This window comes from Pinus tabuliformis, chromosome 4_1 (assembly GCF_031772625.1).
Source record: "Pinus tabuliformis cultivar Carrire ecotype Pingquan chromosome 4_1, CPIR1, whole genome shotgun sequence".
Taxonomy (NCBI): domain Eukaryota; kingdom Viridiplantae; phylum Streptophyta; class Pinopsida; order Pinales; family Pinaceae; genus Pinus; species Pinus tabuliformis.
The window spans coordinates 10,375,368-10,393,717 of record NC_142303.1 but is presented as its reverse complement, the minus strand read 5'-3'; positions in this window follow the sequence as shown (position 1 = coordinate 10,393,717).

Genomic DNA, 18,350 nt, shown 5'->3' with positions numbered 1-18,350 from the left:
ATAGGCTGCTGTTTTAAGGACAATGGTTCAGTAATCTCTTCAATAATTACTTCTTCTGCAGGTGAATTTGTTTTGTCATTAGGCTCTGTGACTATGGCTCTTCTAGGCTGCTGATTATCCTTTATCTTTTCAGGCTGATTTACATTCACAGTTCTACTCCTTAGCTTGTATTGTTTATGGACTTCATACACAGCAGTGTCATAGCCTTGTTTAAAGTCAAAGGATTCACCTGATTTGGTTTGGAACAGTTTGATTTCATCATCCTCATGATCCTTTTGTGTTAAGAACACTTGACTTTCACCATCTAGACCCATTAAATTAATCTCAGGATCTTCATTGGGCTCTGTTGATGTTGAATTTTCTGCGTAATTTTCTTGGAAAGGGGGTCTTATGTCTTGATCAGCACTGGCTTTGCCAATGCCTGGGTTTTGAGTTCTCCTAAAATTTGGATTCCTAGGAGGGTTGTTTTGTGGTGCTTCCCATGATGATTTTCTTTCAACCGATTCCACTCTATCACCCAATCTTTTCATTCCATTGAGTATTGCATCCAGCTTTTGATCAAAGGCAGAGGGTTCCTCTTTGAAAACAGTCCTCTTTTCCAACCTTGCTCTGTTTCTTTTGGCAATTAGGTTGGCTTCCACTGTAACAGCAACCCTTTGGGCCTCTGCAAGGGATTGAGGATCTCTTTCCTTTAACTGATAGGCCTTGTCAGGGTCAAAACCATCAGGGAATTTGTACAAGGCTAAATCAGGAGGGGGTCTTAAATTTTGTGGGATTGCGTTATATACATTGTTAAATCTTGCACAATACTCCAAAACAGTCTCTTGGGGACCTCTTTGGATAGTGTCATATTCACCAAGTATGTGCAGAGGATCTTTCTTCTTTTCCCATCTGCTAGTAAAGGCTTGATAAAGCTCGTCAGGAGTTGTGATGGAGTTTGCATTCAGGGATCTAAACCAAGTTCTTACATCCCCAGTTAGGCTTTGAACAAGCATCCTCATTCTGATACTGTCATCATCTATTTCATAGGTCTCAAAATGGTCTTGCATCCTTTTGGCATGCTGGACAGCTGTCAGAGGGCCATTGGAGTCAAAATATGAGATTTTGGTTTGGTAGTCTTGGGGTAAAGCTACAGCATTAGCTGGTATTTGCAAGGGTGCATATCTGTTAGCCATATTTACAGGGTTTAGAGGATTAACAGGGGCAACTGGGATAATAGGGACAGTGGGCACCACAGGGGTAATAGGTAAGGGTGAACCTACAGTGTTGGTCAAGGGGATATGTGCAGTGGATGAAGATGTGAGAGGAGGACTTTGATATGTGGATGGTGAACTAGGGGAACTAGGGGTAGACCGGAAAAGGACCTTGCATGGGGTAGAGATAAGGTTGGGATGATCTGAATCTGAGGTTAGATCAGCAGGCTGCTCCTGCCTTTGCTACCTCCTAATGTTTCTAGGGATGGTATTTGGATTATCAACAATGATGGGTGGATTAGGGTCAGGATTTGCCCTAGTATGCCGTGGATTTTTCTTGGGAGCCAGCTTCCAAGTGTTTTTTAGGATTTTATAGGAAATTTATATATCTGCAGGGACTGGATAAAGAATTTTTGAATGGCTATATATATTCCAAAGCTGAGATGAAGACTCACTGAAAAACCTCTTCCCTAAAGCTGTCCATGTGATACAGAAACAGTTTTGAAGGCCTCCTGACTGATTTCAGGCTTGATTTGCAGCTTTGGGAGATGTATAGAAATTGGAAAATCCTAAGAAGTTCCCCAGCGGAGTCGCCAATTATGTTAACACCCAGGTTGTTCCCTATGACTCCCAAGGGAATACGGCCGGGGTAACCACTAACCAATCTTTGGATCACAGTTCCTAGCCAAACTGTAATCAGAGAGGGCTCTCTCTTTATGATTTGTCTCTGTTTTGTTGGTGTTTTTAGGCTAGCTATTATGCTCAGGTTTTGGCTTATGTTTTGGTTGAAGGACTTCTTTCAGGGCTTACGATGTAATGTTCAGAGAGTAGTGTAACATTGGGCAATGGAGTCTAGAGCTATGAAATGCTTTGAAATGCTGGAGTGATGATGTTCTGACTGCAGGGCCTATTGTGTATCTCAAACAAACAAATTTAAACTTAAGTGGTGATGCATGGTCAGCCAACAGAAAGCAATTAAGAATTCTCTATTAAGCTGGTGATGTGAAAGTGAAACATGTTGCACAGGAGCAAACTTGAATTCCTGAAACAAAGGTCACTGTGAAAGATATATTCTGAAAGTGCAGCAATTAAGAATTACACTTATCAAGATTATAGCTGAAGAAAAACATTCATTAACAACACAGATTGAACTCAGGGTATTGCATGAATAAGTCTTGAAGGTTATTCTTTTTCTTTGTTGTCAAACACTTAGAAATTAGAAACATATATGGATTTTAATAGATCGAAAATACATAACAAAGAGAGTTACAGAAACTTATTGTATTGTGAAATACACAGGAATCCAGCAGTTTTCAACAGACACCAGAACGCATTCAACATTTCAGAAATCCGAGAAATTCCATCACTTTCTTTATTAAACTCTGAAAGGATTACAGCATAAGAACTTCTTCAGGAGAAATCAACAACAACCCTGCAAGCTTGTGCGAGGGGCAAATATATACTATCGGTCGTTACAAAATATCTGAGTACTAAGTTATCTCAGAATTGAATATCTTCACCAACTTTTCAAGATATTTAGATCAGAAAGTTATTACATCATTGAATACAAAGTAAATGCATCTTTATGCTTGTCAGAAGATATTTTGGCCTTTGGAGGCCACTGAGTCGGTTGGAGTGATCTGCATAAATGCTGTGAAATGCACTTTTGGAGCTGCTCTGCTGTAGCTTCTTGGCCTGGACACCTGTAGCTTCCTACTTTGCTTTGTTGGCCGAAATTTCTGCTGAGTTGGCTCAGCTTTAATCTTTAATGCATGCTGATTCTTTTTAAACTGTCATGTGTATGACAGTTTTTCCTTTTCGATGATCAAAATTTGTTGAATGGCTTCCTGTTTATAAAATTTTCTGTATGGCCTTAGTCCACCAGTCTACTGTAGGTAGTTGATGCCTGAGAATTGCATCCATAGTCTCCTCTGCCTCTGTATACTTATAAAAATTAGGAGGTGCCTCAAACAGGTGTTTGATTTCATTCATTATAAAAAATAAATTTTCTACTCTGTTATAGAGAGTCTGTCCTGTGGCTGGCCCTGTTTCCTCTGAGGTGCTGGGCTTCTCATTGATCTGACTTGTGGCAAATGTGTTAACCCTTTTGGCATACTGGTCATGTGTGAACAATCTCCCTGCGCTGTTCAGTGAGCTAGGGAGCCCTCTGTTTTCTAACACCTGGAACTTCTCCATAAACCTGTTCACCTCAGTCTGCATGTCCTGGGTTCTTCTTTCCAATGTCTGCACTAAGTTTCTCAGGGTGAGAACCCTCTTGATTAACTGAATGTGCTCAGTTCTGTTTGGAATTCCCATGGCAGCCAACTGAGTGCTTGTCCTATTGTTAAGCACATTGATCATCCTGGTGGCTATCTCAGGCATGTTGCTTAGAGCAGCTCTTGCTCTCTGAATTTCAGTCTGTGCTTTTGGAATGAGGTCCAATTTCTCATGGATTGTTTCAATATATTGGCATTGCTCATTAATAGATTGGCCAATGTTAGCCCACAACACTATTTTAAGCTCAGCCACCACCTTATCTAATTTGAGCTCATTATCTAGCTCTTTGATTTTATCTTTGAGGGCTTTTATCTCCCTACCCTTTTTTGCCACAGACTGCTTGGATTTGTCATATCTATCATTCACTTTGGCCAATTTATACCTGGTCTCATTCAGCTCTGTCATTTGAGCTTCCAGGGCTTGGATCTCATTCCTCAGTTTTTGCATGTCCAGGCTTGGGGCCTGCTCTGTTGCTGGTGGTGCTGCTGAAGTGGATGTTGCTGCCTGTTCTGCTTGTTGAGGAGGAGGAACAGTGATTGGAGCAGTTTCCTTGAGATTTATCACTTCAGGAGGAGGCTGGGAGGTCTGACCTTCTTCTCTTTGCTTCAAAGCTGCCTGTAGTGCTACCTGTGCAGCCTCTGATTCTCCCAGCTTCTCTTGTGTCTGGATAAGCTGCTTGTAGAGAGACACCAGCAAATCTGTGGCTTCTTTATCATGCCTCTGCTGGGCAACCTCATCTGTTTGAGGGTGAATTGTGGCTGGCATTTTTATCTTTTTCTTCAAAGCAGCCATGTCTGCATCCCTTAACTTCAATATCTCCTGGATGCCCTTGATATCTTTGGGATCGTGCCCAATCTCAATAATTATATCTTCTAAGGACCTAATTCTGTTGTCCTTAGCCTGTGATGATGCCCTTTCCAACTCAAGTTGGGCAGCTGTATTATTAAGGCTATTTTCCAGCCTATAATTGTCCAAGGTTTTGTCTGCCAAGGAGGCGTAGACCATCTCACCTGTTTGTTTGTGCAACTCAATTTTATCCATTGGGTGGATGTCTTTGGCAAGGACCTCAAGATTGGTCCTTATATAATCTGCATGAGTTTGGGGCTGTGCTACAGCTGGTAAGAAATGACTCATGATCATATTGCCTTCACTGACATCAAAAGCAGACATCAGTCTTTGCTGGTTGGTGGGAGCCATTTTCAGCAAATGATTGTATAGCTGTATTTTTATGGGCTCACTCCTTTTCTTTATGTCTATGAACTGCTGTTTGATGCTCAGTTCACCCTCCCTCTGTTGGCTAGAGGAGCTGACTTCTCCTCCCACAGTTCTGTTCTGTTCCTCTTGGAAGGAACTTGCAGATACTTCCCTGCTAGGTGGGCCCATGCCCAGAGACTGCCCTGTTGGCATTTCCTCATCAGAGAAAGGGTTCATTCTCTGTCTTTTCTCACCATGACTTTCTGATGTGGTCAAGGGAGTCTCTCTGTCCCTTTTTCTGCTAGTATCCTCCTTTTGTGGAGTTTGGAGGATTGATGCATCAACTGATGTTTCTTGCTTAGGAGGCACCGTATTTTGTGCCTGCTGTTCTGTGGAAATTGGGGCCTCAACTGCCCCTTCTTGTTGTGGGGGCTGCTCTTTATTATGCTGCCCATCTTCTTGCTGCATTTCCTGTTGTTGTTGTTGTTGTACCTGTTGCTGCTGTTGCTGCACCTTCTCATGCGGTGGCTGTTCAGTATCCATCTCTTTTTCCTTGCCCTTGCTAGATATATTTTCAGTGGCTTTGGGTGCTTGCTGATTTACAGTTGAGGAGGATGCAACTGCTCCCACTTGTGTGCTTGGCAGTGAAAACACCTGTGAACAAAGTTCAAGGTCAGCCATCTTTTTAAGATTCCTCACTGCTCTTTGATTCAGCTCTTCTTGTGTAACCGGTTCTTCTAGGGTTCCTCTCCTCCATTTTGCTTGGTTAGCATGTTTTTCAATGTGAGGGATTTTTACATGATCATAGCCAGAGAGCCTATATCTGAGCCTTCTCAAAGTGATGAAGTGGTTGGGGTCATAAGGTTTCCAGAGGAAACTGGTTTGAAGGCCAAGGGACTCAAGCATCCTGTCTGCTTCTCTCCAACCTTCCTCCCTTTGGTTATAGACAAAGTGGCCAAGTTGGTTCCTGACTTTTAACTATGCTTTCTTGCCTTTGCCTGAAAAGTGAAGCACATCAACATTGCCAAACTGCCTGAAGTATTCTAGGGCAAATAGCCTCATAGGCACATATCTGGGTAGTCTGTAGGGAGGCAGTTCACACCCATACATCCTGATGATGGTGTGGTGCTGGTAAAAGTACCAGTCCCCAATGTTGTATGATTTGGATAACTGCAGGATCCTTTGCATTTCATCTGTGAGCCTCGGAGGAGGTGAGCCCATCATCATTGACATAGCTGGGTGGATGAACTGATCTATGAACTCACAATAAGTATAAGGAGTTTCAAATCTACAGTGGAAAACAGATGACCAATAGACCACTGATCTTGGATTGCCTCGGGCATCCTCTCTTTTGATTGGGAAAGAGAATTTCTGATGTTGATGATATAGGATCAAGTGGTAAATGTAGGAGGTATATCTGAACACTCTTTCTCTTGCCAGGTTCATTAGTTGCTCATGTATTTTGTCTGCTATATAGGTGGCATAGTCATAACAGATAGGAGACTTGCCAGGAGCAAACATGAGCATGATTACCAGCACAGTTTGATCAACAAACTCAATGGAGTTGTAGCCCAAAATGGGACTAATCATGTCTGCCAGATCTCTGCCCAGTTGGTTGAGGTATACTTGATTGATAGGAGGATACTTCACAGAGTTAGAGCCAATGTATAGCTGGTTTAGTTTGGTGACCTGAGCATCTGTCATTCTGGCTCCTTGATTTATCAGGTCTACAAGTGATAGAGGGGCCAGTTTCTTCTCAGTCCTGAAGCAGAGCATATCCTTGATAGCTTCTGGGGTGACATAAAACACAGCTGATCCTGAAGGGTCAAGAACTGCCCTCTGAGTGGGGTCATAGTTTTCAGCACACAGATGGATCAAATCAGGGAATTGGTGAACTTGAGGGAGCTTAAAAATAGGGAGGAATGAGTCCCATATGCCCAGCACATCTGTTCCAGCCTCATGCTTGGCCTTCAATTCATTGAGCAGGTGGATGTGGAACTTAGTACCCATCAGCATTTCCTCTGAAATCTGATAGTCCATGTCTGCCAGAGACTGCCATTCCAATTGTCTCTGAGGGGCATTCAATGGAGCAACGTTCAACACTATTGGAGCTACTGGTGGATCCATGACTTCTCCTAGGATTATGGATAGAGTTGCTATGTAGAGCGACACAAAGAGTTTTCTTTAACGAAAAATGTGAATTGTATGGCACAGAGGGTGAGTGAGACAGCTGCAACAATTGAAATACTGCTTGAAGTGCCAATAAGACCAATGTATGGTCTCAGTCTGTCCTTTTTAACAAGTAGGTACAGTTTGAGTAAGCTGCTTCGCGATTGCACGAACAAAGTACAGTTTTTTGTGAAAATATGGGCAAACAAGGCTCAGCTGGTGTTTTTCGAGCTCACAGTTGTAAATGGGGGCTAGGCACCAAGATGTCGCCGGTGAATTTTGCAAGTTTTTTGTCGTTTAAGCTCTTTTGAGGGAATTCACAGACAAAGTAGGCATATGAAGAATTTATAATGGAGAATACCTGGTAAAGAGCGAGCAATGGTCACGGATGACTGTGGAAATAGCGCGCTGGACGTCTCCGAGTCGATTTCAGCAAAGATGGTAAAATTTGGACGTAAAATCATGCAGAGAAAGCAACAGCTCTTGTGGCAAAAAGTATGAAAAAACGCAAAAATTGGCCTAAATATGGAATTTTGGCATATTGGCGCGTTTTTTGGATGACGTCAGCATGGCGTCATCAGGTGGGGTCAAGGTCGGATGACATCAACATGACGTCATCGGGTGAGGTGGCGAGCTGCTATTGGTCCACAGAGATGATGCGGTGGCAGACACATTGGCACAGGGGCGGACGAAAAGGTTGACGTGATGGCGGGGTGGCAATGACGTGGGGATGACGTTGGATGAGCGGATCGACCGAAACCGGAAACGGTTAGCGTTTTTATATCGCACCGCTATAGCTACGGAGGTGGAATGTGTCAGGCGTACCCCCGATGCATTGTGGGGAAGGCGCGTGGCGGGCGCCTGACGTCACCTTCTGACAGATATTGGAAGGTATCTGTCGGACGTCGGGGCCGCTCCGATATGAACGAGGGCCGTCGGATCACATGGGTCCGATCCGACGGTTGACGGAAGGGTGATGTGATCGGACAATACGGATGGGGGGCGGGATTAATTTATTATTTGTTTTGGAAATTTGCGCCCGGCGGAAAACATTAGGATATGGTATTTTACCATGTTTTTCAATGTATTTGGGAAATATAACAATGCGGGCGGATACTTTGGTTTAAGCGGCAAAAGGTGGGTTTTTGGGTTATTTCACAATTTCAAAGGGGTTTATGGGTAAAATGGGTCTTTTTATAAGGTTTTCTTGGTAAATGAAGGTTTTAAAGGGAAAAATAAATTCAGAGGAGGGGGGGGTTAGACTTAGGTTCAACAAAGTGACCAAATGCCAATTTGATCCCTGACAGAGGATTTATTGGCTATAATGCCAAGGGGAGGGATATTTATACAAAATTTGGGGTTTATACACCATGGTGTTATAATATTAGGGGAAAGGGAAATATAGGGGAGTTATGTAATAGAGTTGGGGTTAATATGGATGAAAGGAGTGGATGAGGGGAGATAAGACTAAGCTTTTTTTTGAAAATAACTTAGCTTAAGGAGTAGATCAAAATGAAAATAGTTTTAGACAAGAAATGTGGCTTTTAATAGGACTAAGAACCACCATAGAACCATGAATTGTTTCATGAATCACAACTGATGAGGGGATATTAGTAATGAATGGGAAAGGGAATAAGTGGGAAGTTAGACATGCTTCTTTGCCTGCTGAAACCTGATAGAGAAGAAGACTTCTCCATCCATTGACTTTGCTTTGTGAAAATAGGTTAGCATACCTTCAATTGTAAGGAATGATACTTCTGCAACCCCCAACTGCCTACCCATCTACTTGCCTAGCATTTTTTGTTTTTTCTTGGAGGGTGCACTTAGGCTTGCAGACCCTTACTTGCCTTTTCTTTTCTTTGGCTTTTTTCTTTTGTTTTTTCTATCTACTTCTACCCTTATTTCTTCCAAGGTCCCAGATTAAGCTGTCGGGAGCCTTTTCTTCTCTACCTAAACTACTTGTCTGCCAAGATTAAACAGTTTGGACAGACTTCTTTCTCTATTCTAAAACTGAAAATTCAAAACATGGCATGATCCAGATTAGGCTGTTGGACCATCCATCAAAATTTGAGTCCACATCAAGCTATAAGCACAGATTATATTCTCTTGGAAATATGTGATCTTTGCATCATCAAAGCAGAGCATATTTGGACCTTTTCATTGCCACTCATGAAATATGAAACCTATTGGTATAGGTAGCTAACACATAACAACACCCATATATTGACAGTGCATGAAGCCTGGAATGAAGAAATAACATAGCTGCAAGAAACAGAACATATAGGACTTGAGGAAGAAATCCGACGGGGAAACTTTAGACTCCGCAAACTTGAAAAAGATTGGGTATGGCTAAGCGAGAAAACCGCCTTGATGGACGCGAAGGTAAAGAAGCTGGAAGATGAAATAAAGGAAGAATTTCTCATCGCAAAATCGAGGATATTAAGGCAAGGTGCGTAAGATCATACTGACAAATTGAAAAACTATCGGCGTGTGCTGGTTAGCCTACTGCCTTGGCTTGGACTGCATATCGCCAAACGTAGTGACCAAGGTAGCGCATTGCAAATAGTAGAATGTGAAGATGGGGATTCTTCATGAACCATGTTGGAGGATGGGATGGAGCCCTACATAGGTGGTGCAACCACCTGACTAGCCATAGGAAGAATAGTCTTAGCCCTCGAGGCAGTTGAAAGGGATTGCAGGACCATAAAATACTATGCCTCGGAGCTGCGCGATACTGGAGATGCACGCAGAATTGGAACGTCACAAGGTTCACGACTATGTATGGAGGGCTAGGAAGTGACCGTTGGTGTCACTACTCACAATGGAATGTTCGATTTGAGGCCAAATGGAGCGGGAAGCAGGCATTTAAGATGCGAGTTATGGGAAAGATTTGTGAAAATCTACCGCCAAGAAATCATTAATGGCCCGAAATTTGGGGAAGCTGTTGAATTCAAATTCGAAAGGTGCTATAAAACTCAAAGGGCTGGCCAGTGAACAACACTTGGTCATTTGAGAACTGAGCGCTTAAGTAGAGCATAGAGCATTGAGAGTCGAGCGATAATTGAGCCCCCAAGTTCACGAGAGATAGAATACAACCTAGAGATGATGACGGCCACTAAGGATTGGTTGGGAATTGAAGAGGTAATTGCCGACGAGGCTCTATAGACCCATATGGTGGTGGATGTTCCAGAAGGCATCAGAGTGGTGACAGAAATCCCCAAATCACCGCGAGCACCGAGGCCCAAGAAGGATAAATAGGCAATGGGTCCAGCACACATGTCCCTGAGCAATCCATGACACAAAAAACTATCCATGGAAGAGAAGGGGAAAGCAGTCACAATAGAAAAATATGATTAAGAAGAAGACTTTCAGGCCCTGATCATCATAGTAGAAGAAGAAGAAGATGTAGAGGACGATATCCAACTGTTGCGCTCTGCAACAAAACTGCCTGCGTATGTCCCTCCACGGAAAGGGAAAACTAAAGTAATGAAGGATCTGGATGAAATGAAGAGTTCACTCTAGACCTTGCTCCTCCACAATCGCATTGTATTTGAGGGCATGAACTTAGGCCGCATGCCAACCATGAAATTTGAAGACTGGGACCTCCCAGACTACGAGAAGTTCCCATAGTTAGAGACCAAGAATCTGATGAAGCAAAATACTAAGGGGGCAGTGATAACCTTAGAGCCACAAAAATGGCTACGCGATGTGGAAAAGGAAGGGTTGCTGCATTTATTATGGATACCACATTTCCACCACACGCCCATCACCATTTTCATCATCAGTCAGCTGCTCTACTTGGCGCATGATGGGTATCTATGGCTGGAGGAGCCTATTCATGTCACAGTAGACATCATTCACCGTATTTCATGGCTCCCCTATAAAGGAAAGGACCCCGTGACTATAGCCGGAAGAGGTAGTGATTTGGCTCTTGCAGAAGCCATGAAGGCAAAATATAAGCTGGAGAAGAAGAAAAGGGACCCCGCCATCTCCAGCATCAAGGAAAAGGGGGTGCGTTTAGCAACTCAAATCCTGGCCAGTAAAATTATGAGAAAGTTCCGTGCCGATGAGGTACCAGCGCCGATGGTTGTATTGGCTGAGAAGTGCGTGGGGGAGGTCCAATTCAACTAGTCTTAACTCCTCTGTGAGGAATTTTTGACAAACTGCTGCGAAGCCCAGGAATAGGGTAAAAGCTTCCACTACGCGTGGTTGCTATTATCCATATTGCTAGTAGTGGGAGAAATATCAGAGGACAGTTAATTCCCCAACATTGAAAGAGAGTTACCCGAGGTTGTAAAGTATGCTTTGCTCTAGGCCACAGAGGATGCGAAATGGATTTGTGACATGAAATTTTTTTGGGTGCTCATGGAGGCGAGCATACGGAGGCCACGCCTATCACCTATGGTGCACAATAGTTTGTAGAATTTTGCATATTTCAAAGTTGATATGCACAACATCTATATCAAAGCGCGAAAGGATTCCACGAAGCAGTGGATGAAGCTACTGTTTGTAGCCACTGATGGTGTAATTTTTATAGTCTTGGAGACATGGCCTCCCGAATGGCGCACCCCAGACCTAGCAGAACTGGAGAAGGTGAAAACTCAGAAGAAAAAGGACAATGCTAAGTTGAACGTCACTCAATTGGTAGAGAAAAGGTGGAACGAAAAAGCAGCAGCTAACATAAGGGCAGCATGAGAGGTGGCACAAAAAGTTGCAGAATAGAAGAAGGCCGCAGAAGCAGTAGCAGTAGCATAGGTAGTAGAGGAAACAACAACATAGGCAGACGAAGGCCAAGCAACATCCTCAGGTCAGGAGGCAGAGGAAAAAGAAATAGCAGAAGGGAGCATGGACCCAAGGGCCGCGTCCACACAGTTAAAGCACCTGCACATCGCAGAGAGATCGGGCCCAAGGAAGAAGGTCAAGGCCTTGCCATTGATCCGATCACCTTAACCGAAGGTGATCTCCATGACATTGGAGAGATGGTCCACGATGTCACAAGTGAAGCACTTCAGGAGTTCATGTAGGAGCATCAAACTGTGTTGGGGGCCCTCACTGTACAGCTGCAGGAGTTAAAGGTGTGACCCCCTCAGGAAGGTACCTTGTCAACACACGTCACAGTAGGAACTTTAGCATCAGAATAGATGTTACACGCAAGGATGGAAAATATAGTAGTGTTGCCAGAGGGTGCTCTAGTTTCATCCAATGCAATGAATCAATTGTCGATTAGCATGATGAAAGGCCTTGGCCTTAATCTGGCTGCTCTTCCTGGGGAAGCGTTGTATCCATTACAAGATGTGATAATGGCAGAGTTGCGGGCCAGGGAGAGTTGCGCGATCTAGGTTCTTAGTGAGTAGAAAATAAATATAGAATAGCTCAGCTTGCAGTGCAACGAATTGGTGTCGCGGAATCAACAGTTGGTGCATACGACAGATGACATTTGCTGACACGTCTCGAAGCTGGCCATCGCAGCAGATCTATCGGCAAAAGTACGGATCCACAGTTTGGCAATTGGAGTTCGCAAGGCCAGAGAAGAGATGACAAAGGCTTAGCTGGAGTTGAATCTTCAGATTGCCGAGTTGTGATTGAAGGCGCAACCTTCCACTCCCCTGGAAGTCCGAGAACAATGCGCTAGTGCTATCACAGTAGGATTCGAAGAAATTGGAGGTGTAGTGCATGACTATACCAACATTTTGGAACAGGCACTTGAGGCCCTTACGACTTTGCAGGAGGACCACAACATCCAGTGCCTAGAGATAGAGGCATGCGAACTCCAACATAAATATGATAACATCAAAGGAATTGCATAGACGGTAGTCCTCACTCAGTGACTTGCGAGGATGCAGCAAGGCAAGGCATTAAAAGAAGCAGTTCTCAAAGCGTGCGTTCAACCATGGATTGATGAAGCCTTCACAATCACTGTGAATATTGAAGGGGAGCTCGTGCACATTTAGGGGATGCATGCGCAGATGCAGGGCAGTACGCCGGGCACAGATGTCTCAGAAGAACGGATGCAGCAGGTTCAACAAGTAGTAGCTTAGTGTGCTGCAGATATCAGGATAGTTCGAGACTAGGATGAGGGACTTTGCAGCAAGATCGTCGCGCTGACAAAGTGAATTGGGGGTGAGTCACGATGTTTGTGTTGGGGGCCTGTTGGGCATGGAATCCCCACACAACATGTTTTGGGGCTCAAATCCCAAGTTTTGAGTGATATTATTGTAAAGCTCCGTGAATTGTCGGTGCGAAATGTATGTTAGAGTCACAAGGCTGTATGCCCTAAGTTTGAATGTAATGTTGGCCTACCATAGTCCGCCGACCATGGGATTGTATAAATAGAGCGAGGCTCTGAGTTGAAAAGATATGAGATCATTAGGGAATAGAATCTACTGGGTAGAATGAGACAGTGAAGCATAAAAGAAGGGTCTAAGTGTGTCTTGGGTCATAGTAGTTGGAAGAGGCTCCACAGCTGAGTGCATAGAGGCCTAGTAGAGTCTGTAGCTGAGTGCGCGGACCCCTGCAGCTGAGTGCGCAGGGTAGATTTGAGTCTGTAACTGGAGAAGAGATTAATAAGGAAATTTTTATTGCCAATTCTATGCATCTGTTCTGAGTTATTACATGTTTGATATCATTTTCAATTATACTATTTATTTATTGCATGCACTTGTATGAATTGTGAATATTGTTGAGTATAACTAAAAGCACACAAATAAGCTAAGTTAATCAACTAATATTGGGTGATTAGTAAGGGCTTGGGTAATACCACTATTTGGCCCCCGAGTAGGCCTGCACGAAGGCAGTATCTCAGGCTGCGAGGTACAAGGAAGTGTGCATAGCAACGTGCACAAATGCGGACCACTTGAAACCATCAGACATCTCTAGGGTACAGAATTTTGGTTCTAGCACCCTTCCATACTACTTCGGGTGAGACCTCAGTCCGTTCTCCATGGAAAGTTGCGTAAGGGCCAGTAGTACCAAGATTTGTTTGTCTAAATCAACTTCAAACCTAGGTCAGGCCCCAACAAGCCAACAAGCAGTTATGTCAGGGTCTTCAATTAGTGGTCCTTGAACCTTACGATGGCCTTCAGTTTTTGGAATCTTAACTTTTCATGGATCCTCATCGTATTCTTCAATGTTTACATTATAACATTCTAGTGCGTAGCTTAGTTGAGTAGCACATTCAGGCTGAACCAATTCTATTGGCTCCTGGGGTATCTTGAAGATGGCTACTTTTACTACTTGTAGCGCGTCATCAACAGTGTCCCAACAACGATCCTCAAAAGTGAAGGTTAATAGGAACCCTTCGGGTAGGATACACATTCACTCATCCCATGGCGCAACTTTGTCTCTATACCCCAATTCATGGGTATAGCATCTAGGGTATGACACAATAGGTGCACCCACTCAGGTTGCGACTCTTCCCCATAGACTTTTGATCACTTGGCAAGGTACACATGTGGATCATCCCGTTCGTCATACTTGTCAGTTAGACGCATCTAAGGCTTCCCAAAATGCATGTGCATCATTCTCCTGCATTTGCGCTAGTCCTCAAAGCTTCCTCGGTGCGTACCCCACCACCTCGCGGGCGTAGCACGCAGTACCCATTTCAAAGCTTCAAAACATTGTTGTTTTGGCACTTCTCTTTCAAACCTGTTCAAAAAAACATCTACCTCACTTAACCCATCATAAGTGGGCAGATCCCTTACCTCTATCGCTATGCAGAGCAACGATCTCATCATCATGTTATAGTTCAGTGTGGTTACCTCATGTAACCAGTTCTACCATCATTCTATCTCTTCATCAGAATTCGATGTACAAGAGTTTTCGCGCTCCCATGAGATCCCTCCATCCACAGTGGGATTTAATTAGTGTTTCTCGCATGTGGTTATCTTGTAGATGTAGTCTAAGTTGCCATCGCTTTCATAGTCACGCACTGGCTCTGTGTAGCATGATCCTTCTGCAGGGTCCAAAGGGACAACTATGCATAGGGATTTTTCTCAAAGATCATCTTGCACTTCTTTAGGTTTATCACTCCATTCATGTCAATGGCCCAATATATTCCTAATAGCATGGTGTAAGGATTGCTGTCATCTACAATCTCTATCACTTCGAATTCTACTAGCGTGCTCGCCCCTTCAATATCCACTATGATTCCCTTCAATCTCCCCATAGGTATTATCTTTTGCTTGTTCGTCATTGGTAGCTGGATAGGAGACCATTCAAGCGTAGGCCTTCCCATGCACTCCCAGGTTTGCCTCGGCAGAACGTTCATGTCTGATCCTAGATCCAGAATCACTTGGTCCATCTCATATTCCATAATCTACGCGGTCAACCTCATTTCTCTTCCCATCCTTGTCGCGTGCTTTCCAATATTTTGGACTATGCGTGGTTCTCCTGGTGCGGTCCTAGTGCATCTATTAATGAGTTACTGTAATCCTTTTACAACCTTACAATCACGCAGTAGCTTCATGCATGTTTCCAGGAACGTTGTGAGCATCGATGGATCCATTTCCAGCTCTGGTTTTTCTGTGCTTCCTGGAGTGGAGGCACAAGAAAAGCTCTTCTTGGCTTTCATGAAGGTTTCCTTAGCACGCTCCAAATAAAACTCGGGTTCTTTCATCGGAGCCTTGCGAACCCAAGTACTATCTTCAGGCTACGTACCTTTATCATCCCCTGTGATAATTCCACTTTGGAGCACAATATTCACGTTAGGGTCTTCCTTGCGTGGCTTAGACCTCATCATCTACAGGGTCTGAGTCGATGGAGGTTGAAGTGCTACCTTGTCATGTAACCTAGCTATCAGTGTAGGACAATCCTTTGTCTCATGGTGAAACAACGCACAATATAGAAATCATGGCCACGTTGGATTCGTACAATCATGGGCATAATGTCCTGGCCCTTCACAATTGTAACATATAAGCTCTCTCTGACCCCTTCCAGGTCCTCCTCCACCTCAGCCTCGTCTGCGCCCTTGAAATCTAATTCGTGCCATTCCTATGTTCTGGTCAAGGGGCTGCGTTTCGGTTTGAACTCTATAGGTGGGAGTCCTATCCATCATCAGATCATAGCTTCTATAGGTGCACTCATCATGTCCCACTGATCTACAAAAATTACAGAACAACTATTGCAAATTCTGTGTGTACTTCTACAACAGATGACAGTTGTCTGTAATATGCTTTCCCCCTATTTAACAAATCGTGCACCACAAATCAAGCACCACTCTAGGTCGTGCTTGTGCCTCTGGTCTTAACGGGATCGACCCTCCTCCCACGAGGTAATTCACGAACACCAGGCAATGGTCCTTGTCATGACCCTGACGCTTAAATTTAACACACGATATGTCCTCACGCACCTTTGGGAAGGTTGTCCTGTCTTCTTCAAACTCTGCATCTCACGTCATAAATTTTTCAATTGCACATGGATTTGATGAACTCCTAGGTTTGGATCCTGTATAGGGGTCTCCAGCATTCTCATCATGATCTCAAAGGCCTCTGCCTGAGTCATTAACCTCTATTGTGACAATGCATTCCTTAAATGCGGCGTTGGCAATGCTACAAACTATTCGTGATGTTGTCCATTTGTCAAAGTCATACTGGCTTCGCAAATTGTACACTTCAATCTCCGATCCAACTCCCAAGGAGTCTCTTATGGTAGCATTGTGATCTCCTTGAACCCAATGATCGACTCTGGCTTTGACTTTGGCTTGCTAAATTCTTTTTTCAATGCCATTTGGATATCTGCAACCCTCGCATTCGGATTGTCATTAGAATACTTAATATACTAGGTCAACGTGTGATCTTGTAGAGCACTCAGCAACGTCACGTTCTTTATATTATCATATGTAACTCCCCATGCTTCCCATACAACCCTTATCACAAACCAAAACTAGTCTAGATCTTCATTTCCTATTCCCTTGAATACGAGCAACTTTATCGCACTTTCCATATCAACTCGCAGTGGTGGTGGATGTGGTATGGGTGAAGATGGGGGTGAAGGCGGTGACACTGGTGGTGGTGTAGGTGGGGGTGGCATGCGTGCAATCCTCTACCTTATCAAATTGACCCCACTTCTTGATGAGATCTTCACGAGCTCTTCCTCACCCCCTCACGAAGGTTAAATCAAGGGGCTAGTTTCTAGTTCTGCACTTCCTTTGTTCTGTAAATTCTTCCACTTCGTGTGGCCCCGAACATCAATGTATTCACATAATTTGGTTTTCACATAGTATCATTTTAATCCAAGTGTTTAGAGACTTAACATACTTACCTTGCGGTCCTTTGATAAAGCGTCGTTCTACCTTGCTATAGCTGACTGAAGTATCTACCACGAACTCAGTAATGAATCCTCCTATAATCCGATCGAGCCAGTGATCAACAAAGCGCATGATCTTATCCTATGATGCTTCCAATATGTGCACCAATTCTGGATTCCATACAATAGGATTATCGAGTCTCTACCTTCCTTGGCTATCTTCTAGCTTCGCGATCCACTCGTATAGCTTAGGAGGGAAGGATGCGAAGAAAATTTCATGGATTTCCTTGTACAAGTAGCAGTCTAACCAATTTTCCTTTGATAGTTGTGGATTCCTGTTCTCTTGCACCGTGAACTCATGAACCTTCCTATCCAACCACTCTTCAATTTCTTTCTTAGTTGGATTCCAGTGATATGACATCAGACATCTCTGTGCAGATTCTAGTCCCGGCAACGGAAGCATTTGTTGTCTTGTTGGGGCCTGACCCAGGTTTGGAGTTAAATAGCCAATCAAATCCCTATATTGATGGCCCTTTCAGCAATAGTCCACGTAGCATCGACTAAAGTCTCACCCGAAGCAGTGTGGGAGGGTGCAGGAACCAGGTTTTTGCACTCTTGAGATGTATGAGGGGTTGATTTGGTCCAACTGTGAGTACCTTCGCGCAGGTCACTTTGTACACTTTCCTTACCTGCGAGGTCTTCGTGCCCTTGTTATATTTGACTTCAGGCAGCCCTAACCAGGGGTTATGGGGCTTTCACACTGCTGAAGTAGTAATTTTCACTGTTTCTCCAAGTCACACAGTGGATCTTACTTATATTCTTATGACAATTAGTTATCTTCATGTAAATAATTACCTTTTATTATATTTAATTAATCAACACATTTATATAAGTTCGCGCAACAACATAATAGTAAAGTTTCAATTCATACCCAATATATTTCAATGAATAAGTAGGAAAAGATACATAGAAATATGGTAAAACTTCTCTTTATTAATGCTTCCAACTAGTTATAGACTTGACCTGCCCTGCGCACTCAGCTGCAGAGCCTTCTCCTACTCTACGACCGAAGGACACAACTTACACTTGACTCAATGCTTCATTGACTCCTTAGATTCATTGATCCATCCTTCCATGATATTTCTTTACACCTAGAGCCTCTTGTCATGAGGAAAGAGTCAATTTTGCGGACAAAACCGACCTCCCTAGAAGCTAAGGCTTTCTAGTGACAAACAAGACAATCAAGCACTATCTTTCCCTAAATATGCATTTAAA